The sequence below is a fragment of the Entelurus aequoreus genome, linkage group LG06, assembly GCF_033978785.1.
Source record: "Entelurus aequoreus isolate RoL-2023_Sb linkage group LG06, RoL_Eaeq_v1.1, whole genome shotgun sequence".
NCBI classification, from domain to species: domain Eukaryota; kingdom Metazoa; phylum Chordata; class Actinopteri; order Syngnathiformes; family Syngnathidae; genus Entelurus; species Entelurus aequoreus.
Genome location: NC_084736.1, coordinates 30529394 through 30545793, shown reverse-complemented (window position 1 = coordinate 30545793; position 16400 = coordinate 30529394).

Below are 16400 nucleotides of genomic sequence, written 5' to 3'. Positions count from 1 at the left end.
GCTGCTGTCAAAGACGACCCTAATCTGTTTGGGCTTGCGAGGGTGGTAGACACCGAATAGTGGCAAATAACAACATTCATCTTTGTCTTTCAGAGGAGGGGCAAGCTCTGCATGCTTGTTTTCAAATATTTTGTCCATAAACGTGATGAAATGTTCCTTCATTTCTTCTTTCATTTCAAAGCTACAAACAAGAGACATTAAGCGGTTCAGGGCATGCAGTCTGTTGTTAGGGAGTTTTTGACGTGGCGACTTGAATGGTAATGGAGCTGTCCAGCTCTTGTCTGTGTCCTTTTGTAGTCTTTCTTCCATTATTTTCAAGAAGGCTTTGTCCTGAATGGAGGGTGCGATGTAATTGTCATGTCTGGTTTGTTGGAACACATTACATCGTAAATGATCAGGTACACAAGCGCTATCCACAAGTTAAGTGCTGAAGCTGAATGGAACTTGTATCTCACAATGTCTCTCTATTACGTTAAATACATTGGGGCATGGCTCAAACATTGTAGGATGCCCCTTCTCAGTTGTATTTGTGAACAGCATCTTCACAGCCAGAGTTTTGTGGACACCACCTAAACACACGTTTTCTACTATGACCCACCCGAGGTCGAAGTTTTGTGCATAGGGTGCGTTGTTAGGGCCAATTATCTGTTTACGGACTTTGTGAACTTTAATAACATCCCATCCGAGAAGCATGAGTATAGGGGCATTAGAGTCCAGGTCAGTGATAAGGTGAGCTACTGACTTTAGGTGACTGTGTTGCATAGCTGCACTGGGTGTGGGAATTTAATCTCTACCTTTCTGGGATATTTCTACATTCAATGAGGCTAGGCAATGGGATGTGGACTAAACCATCTATGGCTGCCACGACATATCCTGTAGCTCTCCTGCCCATTGCTTCTTTAGTACCAGCACAGGATGTTGAGTGGGTCTGACATAATATTGTGAAAGTCCAGTCCACAGTGGATCTACCGCATCAGCAAAAGTCCAGCCCATAGTGGATCCAACACAACAGTGAAAGTCCAGTCCACAGCGGGGCCAGCAGGAAACCATCCCGAGCAGAGACGGGTCAGCAGCACAGAAACGTCCCCAACCGATGCACAGGCCAGCGGTCCACCCCGGGTCTCGACTCCGGACAGCCAGCACCTCATCCATGGCCACCGGACCTGTGTAATTCCCCCCCTCCACAAGGGAGAGGGGGGGGCAGAGGAGAAAAGAAAAGAAACAGCAGATCAACTGGTCTAAAAAGGGGGTCTATTTAAAGGCTAGAATATACAAATGAGTTTTAAGATGGGACTTAAATGCTTCTACTGAGGTAGCATCTCTAACTGTTACCGGGAGGGCATTCCATAGTACTGGAACCCGAATAGAAAACGCTCTATAGCCCGCAGACTTTTTTTGGGCTCTGGGAATCACTAATAAGCCGGAGTTCTTTGAACGCAGATTTCTTGCCGGGACATATGGTACAATACAATCGGCAAGATAGGCTGGAGCTAGACCGTGTAGTATTTTATACGTAAGTAGTAAAACCTTAAAGTCACATCTTAAGTGCACAGGAAGCCAGTGCAGGTGAGCCAGTATAGGTGTAATATGATCAAACCTTCTAGTTCTTGTCAAAAGTCTAGCAGCCGCATTTTGTACCAACTGTAATCTTTTGATTTGTAATATCAATTATTTTGAAGAGTGTATCCTCAATCACTTCAGCTGAGCCTTAACATTGCTCAAGCCTGTCCCACATCATATTGAGACCATTGGTTGGGTTGTTTATGTGTATGGCTCTAATTTGTTCTACGTGTTCAGAGGATTCTTTGCCGAGCCACTTTAACATCAAGTCCATCTCTTCACTTGTTGTTAAATCTAATCCATTTATTGCATTTTTAAAGGAGCGTTTCCAAGCTCTGAAATTTTGAGGCTTGTCATTAAATTGCAGTAGTCCTGTTGCTACTATTTCCCGGCGGGCAAAGTATCTAATGACGTCACTCACATTAGAGTTTTTAGGCTCTTGGCATGAAGGCCGGACATCATGGAAGTTGGACGCTGATACCTGATCTGACCAACTTGCACTGTAATTGTTATGGATGTGAAGAGAGGAGGAAATGACTGAAGGGTTTTGGAAGTTTTTAAGATCATTAGGAGGGCCAAAAGGAATTTGTTGAGATTCACTTTGTTTTGTTGGCTGAAGTAATTGATTGCTAGTGAGCTTTGACTTGCTCTGAGGAGCATTTTCCCATTGATGGCTGTGTAACAACATATTTTCCCTCTTTTACAAATTCAGTTTGGCTGAGGACATATTGCTCTGTACGTTCAGATGTGACAAAAGAACAAGGATTGCTGTGTGCTTCTATCTGTGTGACTACAGCTGTTTCTACTGCCTCTGCTTCAGTAATAGCAGATGCAACATATTTTTCATGTTGAAGAAATTCAATAGATGCTTCTATTTTAGCTTTTTCTACTTTTAAGTCCATTTCTTTTGCTGCAAAACCGAGGCGGGCTTTGGCTGCCTCAGCTTTTGCTCTTGCCCTAGCTGCTGCAGAACCTGTGGAGGAGTTTGTCGAAGCCTCGGACCCGGTCTTTAAAGATGACGCCTTGCTGTACATGGTGGGGTGGACTAGATGATGACTGCTGAATCACTGCTGTATGCCGTTTGCGTTGTAGCGTTGTGGCGTAGTAGTGGTCAGCTTCACTATAGCGTGCGACGACTGCGTTACCTCTGTCTGCTTGGATGGCGCCGTTTCACTGTGCCGTTAGGGGTGCATGTCTGATGTAAGGGCTGTTTAACACCTTTCTTACGTCACGACTCTGGAGACCGATGAGCGTTGTCAGCAGGTTTATTGACATTCAAAAGGGTGAAACTAAAAAGACAAACAATACAGTCAATATATACATATGCTATGCAAATGTATTCATACAGTATACAGTATATGCTGTAATGCTACCTTAAAAGGCATGAGAAGGTAAACAAGAGTGAATTTGTACTACGACGCCATCCTAGATGACATCGCAAATTATCGCTAATGAGCAGGACAAAGATCTCATTATACATCACAAATCGTAAATTTAGCTAGAAATATTTTAGACAAAATCCAAGTTCAACTTATGATACATACCGGCGATGCAACCTTAAACAAAATATATATGCAGTATTTCTTCGAAAATAACCAACATAAAGTAAGTGCTGGCACCGTAAATTTCTCTGCTTGGCTTATGCAACTTCCGGTTAATAAAGTTTGATTCAAAGTACACACTTCTCAAAGATGTAGTAACTGCCCTGACCACATGATGGCGACAAATAAATAAATGACAAATGGGTTATATTTGTATAGCGCTTTTCTACCTTCAAGGTACTCAAACCGCTTTGACAGTATTTCCACATTCACCCATACATTCACACACTGATGGCGGGAGCTGCCATGCAAGGCGCTAACCAGCAGCCATCAGGGGCAAGGGTGAAGTGTCTTGCCAAAGGACACAACGGACATGACTAGGATGGTAGAAGGTGGGGATTGAACCCCAGTAACCAGCAACCCTCCGATTGCTGGCACGGCCACTCTACCAACTTATAAAAAGGAAGTCTAAGTCTAAGTCTAAATATATATATACATACATACATATATCTATGCGTCTGTAAGTATATATGTGTATATATGTTTATATGAATGTGGGTTTTTTTTGTAATTATGTGTGTATATGCATACGTGTGTGTGTGTGTGTGTGTGTTTGTGTGTGTGTGTGTGTATGTATGTGTGTGTGTGTGTGTGTGTGTGTGTGTATGTATACGTATATATGTGTGTGTGTGTATAAATTATATATATATATATATATATATATATATATATATATATATATATGTATGTATATATATATATATATATATATATATATATATATATATATATATATATATATATATATATATATATATGTATGTATGTATGTATGCATGTATGTATATTTGTATGTATATTTGTATGTGTATAAATTATATAGTCAATGATTAATATAATTGGATATTAAGAGTGAGTGAAAGTTTGACTTCTACCTTGTTGAGTCCATCCCTAAAGTTTCATAAGTATTTAGACATATCATAGACCGTAAGGTGAACCCGTTTTTCGTTTCATCTTGTTCCCATGTCTGGGCACTAAATAATTTGTGGTTCTAAAAAAATATATTTTGGATTTCATTGAGAAAAAAAAAGCTCTCCACTTGACATCCAGGCAAATTTTTTAAATTTGTGTTTAAAGTCGGGACCATTTCTTGCTTGGCGTAACAATATTTTCGTCTCAAGAGGTGACGTTTTTGTCATGTGCTTCACATTCGACCAATCAGGTAGCCGCGCAGATCCAAGATGGCGATGTCAACAACGTCTAGCGATGAAGAGGAAAATACTCTAAAACACCTTAAAAAAGTTTGAAAAAAGAACAACAAAATATTATAAATTACAATTCATATTATAGATGCATGACAGATATAGTGTTAATAATTATGAAATGAATATAGAATAAATAAAAGTTTCACTTTTTGAATGGACTTTTCCATGATATTACATTTGTTTTAGATGCACTTGTAAAGGCTGTTTGTTTGTAGCTACAATCTGGACTGCATACCTTTTGGCACATATTAAATGTGTGTGTGTGTGTGTGTTTCTTTTCAGAAGTGAACCAACCTTTGATGGCAGCTACAACATATTCTGCGAGAGGATCATCCGCCAAAGGATAATTGTTAATCAGGAGGTGCTGAGAATGAACCAGCTACGACCAATGTTTTTTTTTTTTTTTGTCCTGTCCAGCTTCTCAGGCAAATCATATAGTAGATGTAGATGCCCATATCGGCTGCTCAGATTTACTTTACAAAAGAGAAGTGTAGGATACTTCTCTTGTTGCCTTATTTGTATTTGACTTTATTAAATGTATTTATATTATCATTTGGTGCAGCCGGGCCGGAGCAGGAGGGGATAGAAAGAGAAAAAAAGGAATACAGAGGGGGGAATTGTGGGGACAAGAGGGGGATTAGACAGAGAGACAAAAACAACAACAGCAAACACAACAACAACAACAACAACAATAGAGCAACATCAGCAAATACGACATGTACAAATATGATAGTAAAAGTAATAGCAAATAAGCAGTTAGCGAAAATAAAAAATAATACATAAATGACAATGAGCATTATTACACTAAAAATGGAGCAATACGAATACCAATAGAAATAGCGCTATTGATAATGAAGAATACCAATACTTTACCTTTATTATCAACAATACAGTTGTTCAAATGCAAAAATACATATACGTAATGATAACTTGAGATATGAAATAATGCAGAAAAATGGAGGGGAAGAAAGAGAAGCAACCTACATTAACCTTGCAGATTGTTATAGTAACAATAGGTTAAGCTTTGTCAGTGTGCCATGTGTTATACCCAGTTTACCCTGGGACAACAACATTAATATATGTTTGATGAAACGTGATTATGTGCATGAGTGTATGTGTGCATATGTACTTGTATACGACAGTAGGTGTATATGTGTGTTTGTACAGTGAATGTATATGTACAGTATGTTTATGTGTGTGTTTGTACAGTGAATGTATATTTACAGTATGTGTATACAGTATGTGTGTTTGTACAGTGAATGTATATGTACAGTATGTGTATATGTGTTTGTACAGTGAGTGTATATGTACAGTAAGTGTATATGTATGTTTGTACAGTGAATGTATATGTACAGTATGTGTATGTGTATGTTTGTATAATGAATGTGCGTGTAGATGTACACACTTTGAGTGAGTAAATATGTACTGTATTTGTATATGTATGTGGGAGCGTAGGTACCTATGTATGTGTGTATGTATGTATGTGAGTATATGTGAATTTGTATGTACAATACATTTGACTCCCAGTGTGTGCGGGAGCCAGAGTATGGCCCCAGCCTCCCCAAGAGCCCAACCCACAAACAGTAGGTGTGGTGCCCAGGGAAACAGGGACCACCGCCCCCACGCAGCCAAGCCGGATAGCGACAGGAACCCCAGAGCCCGGCCCACCGCTCCGCCCACAAGGGCCAGCAGCAGGCAGCAGACAGACGCACCCGGCAGAGGACAAGGCACGAGAAAAGCAGGGGACAGCCAGACCCCAAGCCAGTGAGAGACCACACCCCACACGGGCAGAAAGGTGGGACGCCCCGCCCGAGGGGCCCGGAGACCCCCCGCAACCGGACGGGAAGACCTCCCCCGCCCCACCGGCAACAGGGCCCCCATGAGCCCACCCCCACCCCCGGAGAGCGCAGCGAGGCCATCCCCCGGCCACCCCCCGGCCACCCCACCCAAGTCGGCCACCACAGGACCACCCAGCACGGGGCCACGGGGACCACCCACCCCATCCGCAGAGACCCCAAGGATGGAGATGGAACAACCAGCAACCGCACCGCCGAGTCCCCCCCCCTGAGGTAGGGGAACAAAATAAAATAAATAAATAAACAAATAATAATAATATTAATTAAATATATTAAAAAAATAAAAATAAAAAATAAATAATTGAATATATTTAAAAAAAAAGAATTAAAAGAAGATCACAGACATGCTGACACACAAGTTTACTACCCCAACAACTGGCCGACTCGCAGCACCTCGGAATACCCTGCAGCACCAAGCTACCACAGTAGACGCAGGGACTAGACCCAGAAGGCCCCAACCAGGACGGGCACCCGGAAGGGATGGACGGGGGGACCCAAGAGCTCCAGACACGCAGTCCGGATGCAGTAGCCTGAGGCGCCGACCCCCACCAAGACAGGCAGGCCCAGAACGTACCCCCAGAAATATACATACATATCTATATACATACACATGTACACATACACATATATACATATACATACACACATACACATATATACATATACACATACATATTCATACATACATACATACACACACATATACATACCTATACACAGTTTGTCAGCCCCGACAACCACCACGCGCGCGCGCTGCCACCAGTCACAACATCAGCCACCCCCCTGCACCAGACCCAGCAGCCACGGGCGCCCACACCACAAACAAACGGCAGCAGAAACAGCAACCGCAATACCCCCAGACAGCCAGCACCACCCAATCAAATCAAAACGATAAAAAAAAAACTGTGACCGGCAACCACACGCCAACAGGACCACGGAGACCAGCCAGCGCCAGCCCGCCAGCCAGCCCAAACGCCAACACGCAAACAAGAGACACCAACCCCCCCCCCCGCCCACCAACCCCCACCCCCACCAAAAGACCCCACCACCCCAACCCAAACCCGCACAAACACACCACCGCCCAAACAACCGAGACACAGCATCCAGACTGACATGGGCGCCGCACCGCCACCACATCAAGTCACCAACAGAGACCCCACAGCGCAAGGTTGGGCCACACGGGCACAGACCCCACCCAACAGGAAGCGAGGCCCGCGCGACGCCACACACAAATAAATAATGAGATTAAAAAAATAAATAAATAAATACAAATACAAATACAATTACAAATAAAATTAAAATAAATTAAAAATAATAATAATAACAAATAAAAATAAATAAATGAAATAAAAATAAAAATAAAATACAATAAAATAAGTAAATAATAAAAATTAAAATTGAAAATGACCAAACGACCAATGTTTTTAAATACGGTGCAAAAACATGAAGATTGTGATGCTTCAAACTACAGGTAACAACAGAAGCTTTTTTTGGCAGCAATGTAAAACACTTTTATGCTGGAAAATATCAATAGAATAATAAATAATTTAAATAAAGGCTCTGATAGTATATTTAAACTACTAATAATTTTCAGTATGAATATATCTTTATTTACACCCTTGGGCTTCTCTTCCCTGTGTTCTTATGTTGCAGGCAGGACAAATTAAAGAGAAGGCTGACTCTGGACTTTCCCCAACTGGTGTTTCACTGCCCCAGCAAGCACAACATATGCGAACAGGTTTTTGTTGAGACATTGTCTGCAGATAAGTTGATAGACAGGCTACCTCATCCATCAGGTACAGACACAACTGAGTCAACTGATGTAAGCCAAGGTGAAAGTGACACTGAACACATGGCAAGAACAACAGCTGGTCCGCAAACTACTGAGAACAAGAGGACACTTTATAGTGTCAAATACTGAGAAGAGACGGTGCGGTGATCAGCAGCCAGTTGAGGCACGTCACTGATTTGTGCCTCAACATGGATTGTGCAAAATGACTCGGCTAAGTGCTGGCCTGCTGTGCAGTGAGACCGTATTGCTATATGAATTATATTATACATTTCCATAGTTTAGTTAGCTGAGGTATATAATGTACAGTGTATTTTGTCAACAACTGTATGTGTGTAACGTATTTCTTGTGCTGAGCGATCATAAAACCCCGCCTCCTGGTGCCAAGCACCTCCGCCGCAGAATGCACCGCCCGACGGGAGCGCCACACCAACCAAAGCCCACACCCAAACACTCCACGTGCAAGACCGAATCCACCCAAAAAAAGTCACTTAACAAAAAGCCAAAAAGTGCAAAAACAACAATGCTCGCGCTGCAGGAGCCGCGAACGACCGCAGAGACACAACATTAGGTACACCTGCACTGCAGGTTCATATGTTTGTAAATCTGACTGTGATGATGCAGTCATGCCTCACCAGACATTAACCTCACCGCACGCCACTGGTGACTCTCCCGGTATCATGTGCCCCTGGCCACCCACATCAGATGATTTAAATGTGTCCGATGCAAAATCTTTTGTGCCACTTGAACTGTACAATGTTATTGCTTGGATTGTAGGTGCAACAGAGGAACCAATGTTGATATTCCAGAAGATGTGAACCTAAAAGTGATATCTGTTTGTCAAGACATGATATATCTTGCATCTAAAGGTCGGAGGCAGACACCCATAATGTCTGTCCCTTCACCCAATGGCAATGGATGGCACATTGAGGATGGGGAGTTAAAAGTTACATGGATGACTACAAATCCTGCCCCTGATAGTGTGTTAAAGGTAGTCCACTGCAGCTGCAAGCAGAGCAAATGTGAGACAGGAAGATGTTCCTGTATGTCTGCAAGACTGTCCTGTACTGATTTGTGTCGGTGCCAAAATTGTGCCAATATTTCCATGGAAACAGAGGGATTTTTAATCACTGCTATTTTGAAATTGTTACTACTATTGATGCTGTTGTCGATAATGTTCATTTTGTTTCACTACATTTGGATTGTTCTGTGTCATGTTTGTGTGTCCTCAATTGCTCTCAATTGCTCTGTTTATTGTTGTTCTTAATGTTCTGGGACGGGTTTGGTTTTGGAATTGGATTGCATTATTGTGGTATTGTTGTGTATTGTTTTGTTGATTGATTAATACATTTATTTAAAAAAAAAGAAAAAAAGAAACAGAGGATAAAAGCACATGGGAAGATGGCTCTGATGATAGTGATAACTAAGAGATGAACAATGTCTCCCTTCTTCAGAATACACAAAGTCACACTTAATCAGTTAGTTCTCTAATAAAAATTTGAGTTTTTGCCACATTTGAGAAAAATCCCTCAGAGTATTTTACTATTTCTTTTTTTTTAGTTACTTAAGTTAAATACTTTAAAAAATAGAATGTGCGGTTACAGTGCACTTGACCTTAAAACAATTATAATAATCATGGTTTGAGTTTGTGCCAAATTTGAGGAAAATCTATCAAATAATTCTTGATATATGGCTTTAACAATGTGCAAAGTTAAGACAAAATTATAAAAAAAATTATTTAAAAAATACTCAAGACCTGCTGTGACATCAACACATTGTTTTGTTCATGTAAATATTGTTCTGTACCATATTGTGTACAGATTCTAAACTGTAATGCCGTTTTTGTTGTTTTTCCATTTTTCGGCATTATTCGATATTTTGATTGATGTCAGCCATTTTGGGCCAAAGTGTTCTTTATTTTACATTATTTTCTTACTTCCTCTTCTAACACAGTATCTACTGAAATGTTTAATGTACAAACATAATTGTTTAGCAAAATGTACCATGTGTATGTTCAATTGTACAGATTGCTATTCACTTATTTTGAAGCGTTTTTTTCATTTTTTTTTTGGTATGTTTCATGATTTAAATTCAAGGTTAGGTATATGTATTAATGTCAATTTGTGACATAGATTATGTTTCCAGAATGAATGTAAATACATTTACAAGACAAAACAGCTGCATAAGATTTTCATTTTTTTGTAATTGCTATTTTTATACATTTATGGCTCTAAAAAAAAAAAACACCAGGATATTTTGCGGATAACTTTTAACCTAATGTCCACAATGGCATTGTCTATGCAAAAATACAAAAAAAGAGTAGTGCCCAGATGTGGGAACGAATATCACTTTCTAGCCACTTTTTCCTGGTTCTGTCCTGGTATCAATCAGCTAAAAAGTGCCAAACGGATAAGTGTGGAGAGTGATTCGCGTTTCTCTCATCATGCATTGTAGGGGCATTAAATGGGTGTAAACTTGAACTATGTGTTGTGTTTGGACATTTTTTTTTACAGCATCCACAAAGTTTATTGAGCAGGTTGTGTGATGTGTGGCAATGTGTTGACTTTGTGTCGGTTGGGTCATTTAAGTGAATGTTGTGCAGTGTACATGTCAATGTAAAATTCATGGTCATTGACCTGATTTACTCATGGTGGCCACAAGATGGCAACAAATTAGCAGCATTTCGACTGTCAAATATCTTAAATGAAGTGGGTGGACACCCCTACACTAAATGGAGCCTGCTACCACTGAATTAAAATATTTACAGTTAATACATACGATTGGTATCGGTTGTGGTATCGACCCATCTCACACAAGTATCAGAATCAGCAGCATAAAACATTCCTACTAAAAATTGTTCTGCCATGTAAGTGATATAGCACAACAGATACAAGTGATGCTTTTTAGGGCTGCAGAAGAAAGAAAATCGATCCGCACCCGAGTCGCGATTCTTATTATACCGATTCGTAATTTTAAAAAATTGATTCAGAAAAAAAATCTTAACATTTTTTTAAGAGTCTATTTTTGAGATCTTTTTGTCCCATCTCCATGCAAACATGACAGGCTCTTCTAAGCAGTTTCATAAGAATCATTTGACCAAATAAAGAGAATCGGTTCGAATCCAGAATCCACTCTGAATCGGATCGAATCGTTCGGCACCCAAATATTCATGTCCATGTTTTTATTTAATTGAATTTAATGTTATTTATTTATTTTATTCACACCCGTCATGCTTGTGTAACGCTTTTCACACCGGCACTTTTACGCCTCGCCCCCGTCCTCTCGACCGCTCCATGAACCAGAGGGTGACTTTTCCAGCTGGTTAGTCCGGGTCAGGATGTCATCAGGTGACATAAGATCTGCCCACACACCTGTCTGCTACATCCTCATTTGTCACTCCTCTGACGACACTGACACCAGAAGAACATTCCAAACTTATTCTCTGTCTCCACACAGTGATATTGTGTGCGATACAAGCAGGCCTGCAGAGTGTTTACTTGTGTGTGATATCATGTGCGATACAAGCAGTCCTGCAGCGTGTTTACTTGTGTGTGATATCATGTGCGATACAAGCAGTCCTGCAGAGTGTTTACTTGTGTGTGATATCATGTGCAATACAAGCAGTCCTGCAGAGTGTTTACTTGTGTGTGATATCATGTGCGATACAAGCAGTCCTGCAGCGTGTTTACTTGTGTGTGATATCATGTGCGATACAGGCAGTCCTGCAGCGTGTTTACTTGTGTGTGATATCGTGTGCGATACAAGCAGTCTTTCAGTGTGTTTACTTGCATGTGATATCATGTGCGATACAAGCAGTCTTTCAGTGTGTTTACTTGCATGTGATATCGTATGCGATGCAAGCAGTCCTGCAGAGTGTTTACTTGTGTGTGATATCATGTGCGATACAAGCAGTCCTGCAGAGTGTTTACTTGTGTGTGATATCATGTGCGATACAAGCAGTCCTGCAGCGTGTTTACTTGCGTGTGATATCACGTTAAAGTACCAATGATAGTCACACACACACTAGGTGTGGTGAAATTTGTCTTCTGCATTTGACCCATCCCCTTGTTCACCCCCTGGGAGGTGAGAGGAGCAGTGGGCAGCAGCGGTGGCCGCGCCCGGGAATATTTTTTTTGTAATTCCCCCCAATTCCAACCCTTGATGCTGAGTGCCAAGAAGGGAGGTAATGGGTCCCATTTTTATAGCCTTTGGTATGACTCGGCCGGGGTTTGAACTCACAACCTACTGATTTTTTGGCCGAACACTCTAACCACTAGGCCACTGAGTAGTACGTGCGATGCTAGCAGCCCTGCAGCCTGTTTGCTTCTGTGTGATATCATGTGCGATACAATCAGTCCTACAGCCTGTTTACTCGTGTGTGATATCATGTGCGATTCAAGCAGCCCTGTAGCCGGTTTACTTGTGTGTGATATCATGTGCGATACAAGCAGTCCAGCAGAGTGTTTACTTGTGTATGATATCATGTGCGATACAAGCAGTCCTGCAGCGTGTTTGCTTGTGTGTGATATTGTGTGAGATACAAGCGGTACTGCAGCTCGTTTACTTGTGTGATATCATGTGCTTTACAAGCAGTCCTGCAGTGTGTTTACTTGTGTTTGATTTCATGTGCGATACAAGCAGAGTGTTTACTTGTGTGTGATATCATGTGCGATACAAGCAGAGTGTTTACTTGTGCAAAGCTGGACAGCCAGTTAACATTAAATGTCCTCCAATAAACACACACGTTGTTATATTTTCCTAAATTCATTTACAAAAGGTAAACGTGCTGGGCTGTGGGCTTCGAGGAGTAAGCAGCTACACAACAGCCAAGCACACACTAGCACACAAGCTAGACATAGGTAATACCATTGACTAGAATTACCGTGTAAAACAGCACATTTGTCAATATAAACAAGTATCGAATAATTATACTTACATATTACTTACACATACGAAGTCTCCAAGGCAGAAGCGTACTAGAAGGTTTTTAGTAACAAACGTGTCCGCATCAATGGACGTGGTGTCGCAAAATAACAATTTACCACTCCACTTCAACTTAAAGAGAGCAGAAATCAATTCCAGACGGTTAATATTAGGTTAATGTTTTTCACACCCACTCGGGCTGTGAATCTTCGGGCTCCACACGATTCGATTCCATTCTTGGGGGTAACACATCGATTCAGAATTGATTATGATATAATACAATCGGTAATCAGTTCATTGATTACCTACATTCCTCCTTAAAATAGATAAACAGCTGTGATACATTTCTGTATTACTTCAAAGAAAAGTTGTTGATGGTATCGGAAGAGCAAAAGTTGTACAGTGACACCCTTAATCCTCGCACGTCGATACGTCGTAAAAGCCACCAGCGGCGATATCACTTGTCACTCGGGGGCGCTTCCTTTCTTACGAATCTCAGGTGGCAACACGTGTCCGGACTTAATATGAACGTTGTCACAAGAGCAGGATCCATGAAGAAAGTCGTCCACAAAGTCATCTTGGTATAATGACTTAATGGAAAAACTGTAGCATTGTTCTATTGCAGTTCATTTCTTTCATTCATAAAACATCAAACAAAGGAATACAATCCATCAACATAACATGAAAGTAAATTAGGAATGAAAAGGAGCAGAAATAAGTTAAAAACTTGTAATATCTTCCTCCTACTTTCACAAATACAACATTTGACTGTCAATGTTGGCGACTGCAAAGCCATATTTTCATTTTACAACAATTAAACCAATAATGAAGACATAATTTTACTTAATCATATAATTTCATCATCATGATTTTTACATGTTTTTAATTCAGAAATAGATTTGCATTGTTTTATTCCACTGTCAAGTTTGTTCAATTAACTAATTGAAATAAAACTTGATTTAATAAAATTCTGACTTCCTCTCAGATTATAAAAAGACTTTCTCTTTTTTGAATGTTGTTTGGTGTGTTTTGTACACAATTTTTAGGATGTTATACCAAAATGTACCGCAAAATTACTGTCGGCGGTACCGCATTTATTTTTATACCAAAATATTTCCATAAATTCAGCCTTTTTGATCTTTGCAGTTAATTATTGTAAATACATTTAAAAAAGTGATTATTTTTACAATACAATTTGGGCTACTGAGCTGCCATCTTTTTTTATGTAAAATCCACATTTGTTGTTTTTTACAGTGCATTACTGTGAATTAAAAAAAATTGTACCCTTGTTTTTTTAAAGTAAAATTCTGGTGACTGAAATGCTAGTTTTTGTTTTGTTTTGTTTTTACCGTACAATTTACAATTATTGTTTTTACAGTGCATTACTGTAAATAGAAAATCGGTACCACTTTTATTTTTGTACCAAAATATTTCCATAAATTCAGACTTTTTTTTCTTCACAGTGAGTTATTGTAAACACAAAAAAGTGATTATTTTACAGTAAAATTTGGGCTACTGAGCTGCCATCATTATTACTGTAAAATCCACATTTGTTGTTTTTTACAGCATTACTGTAAATAAAAACAAATGTACCCTTGTTTTTTTACAGTAAAATTCTGGAGACTGAAATGCTATTTTTTTCTTTGCTTTTACCGTAAAGTATACAATTATTGTTGTTTAAAGTGCATTACTGTAAATAATAATATAAACAATGTACCACTGTTTTTTTTTACAGTAAAATTAAAGTGACTGAAATGCTAGTTTTTTGTTTTTTTTTACCGTAAAATCTACAATTATTGTTTTTACAGTGCATTACTGTAAATAGAAAATCGATACCACTTTTATTTTTATACCAAAATATTTCCATAAATTTAGACTTTATTTCTTCACAGTGAGTTATTGTAAATTTTAAAAAAGTGATTATTTTTACAATACAATTTGGGCTACTGAGCTGCCATCGTTTTTACTGTACAATCCACATTTGTTGTTTTTTACAGTGCATTACTGTAAATATAAAAAATTGTACCCTTTTTTTTTACAGTACAATTCTGATGACTGAAATGCTAGTTGTTTTTTGTTTTTTTTTACTGTAAAATATACAACTATTGTTATTTACAGTGAATTACTGTAAATAATAATACAAAAAATGTACCACTGTTTTTTACAGTAAAATTCTGGTGACTGAGATGCTAGTTTTTTGTTTTTTTGTTTTACCGTAAAATCTACAATTATTGTTTTTACAGTGAATTACTGTAAATAGAAAACAGTACCACTTTTATTTTTTTACCAAAATATTTCCATAAATTCAGACTTTTTTTTCTTCACAGTGAATTATCGTAAATAAAAAACAAGTGATTATGTTTACGGTAAATTTTGGGCTACAGAGCTGCCATCATTTTAACTGTAAAAACCACATTTAAATTTTTTTTTTTTTTTACAGTGCATTATTGGTAATATACAAATTGTACCAACGTTTTTTATTACAGTAAAATTCTGGTGATATTTTATCATGTGCGATAAAAGCAGTCCTGCAGAGTGTTTACTCGTATGTGATATCAGGTATGATACAAGGAGCCCTGTAGCCTGTTTGCTTGTGTGTGATATTATGTTCTGCAAAAGCAGTCCTGCAGAGTGTTTACTTCTGTGTGTGATATCATGTGCAATGCAAGCAGTCCTGCAGTGTGTTTAATCATGTGTGATACAAGCAGTACTGCAGAGTGTTTACTTGTGTGTGATATCATGTGCGATACAAGCAGTCCTGCAGCGTGTTTAATCATGTGTGATACAAGCAGTACTGCAGAGTGTTTGCTTGTGTGTGATATCATGTGCGACACAAGCAGTCTTTCAGAGTGTTTACTTCTCTGTGATATCATGTGCGATACAAGCAGTCCTGCAGCGTGTTTACTTGTGTGTGTGATATCATGGGCGATACAAGTAGTCCTGCAGCGTATTTACTCGTGTGTGATATCATGTGCGATACAAGCAGTCCTGCATTAGACTGCATTTTTACCTTAAAATCTACAATTATTGTTTTTACAGTGCATTACTGTAAATGGAAAAACGGTACCACTTTTATTTCATATTAGAATTCTGCTTTAAATTATGCCTTTTTTTTTTTTTTGTTTGTTTTAGAGTGAACCATTTTAAACTTAATCACACAGTACAATTTTGACTACCAAGGGCCCATTTATTTTACCATAAAAATCTACAGTACAATGCATCAGTTAAAAAAAACAAAAAAAATCACAACCATTTCTATGTTTATTAACATTTTTGTGACTGAGATGCTGTTTTTTGTTTGTTTGTTTGTTTTTTTACGATCCTTTTTAAAATGCATTAAAAACTGTACCACTTTTATATTGATGATACAATTCTGGTGACCGAGTTGCTATTTTTTATTTTTTTTACCGTAAAAGCTACTATTATTTTTACGGCGCATTGCTATAAAAACGGTTTCACAGTTATT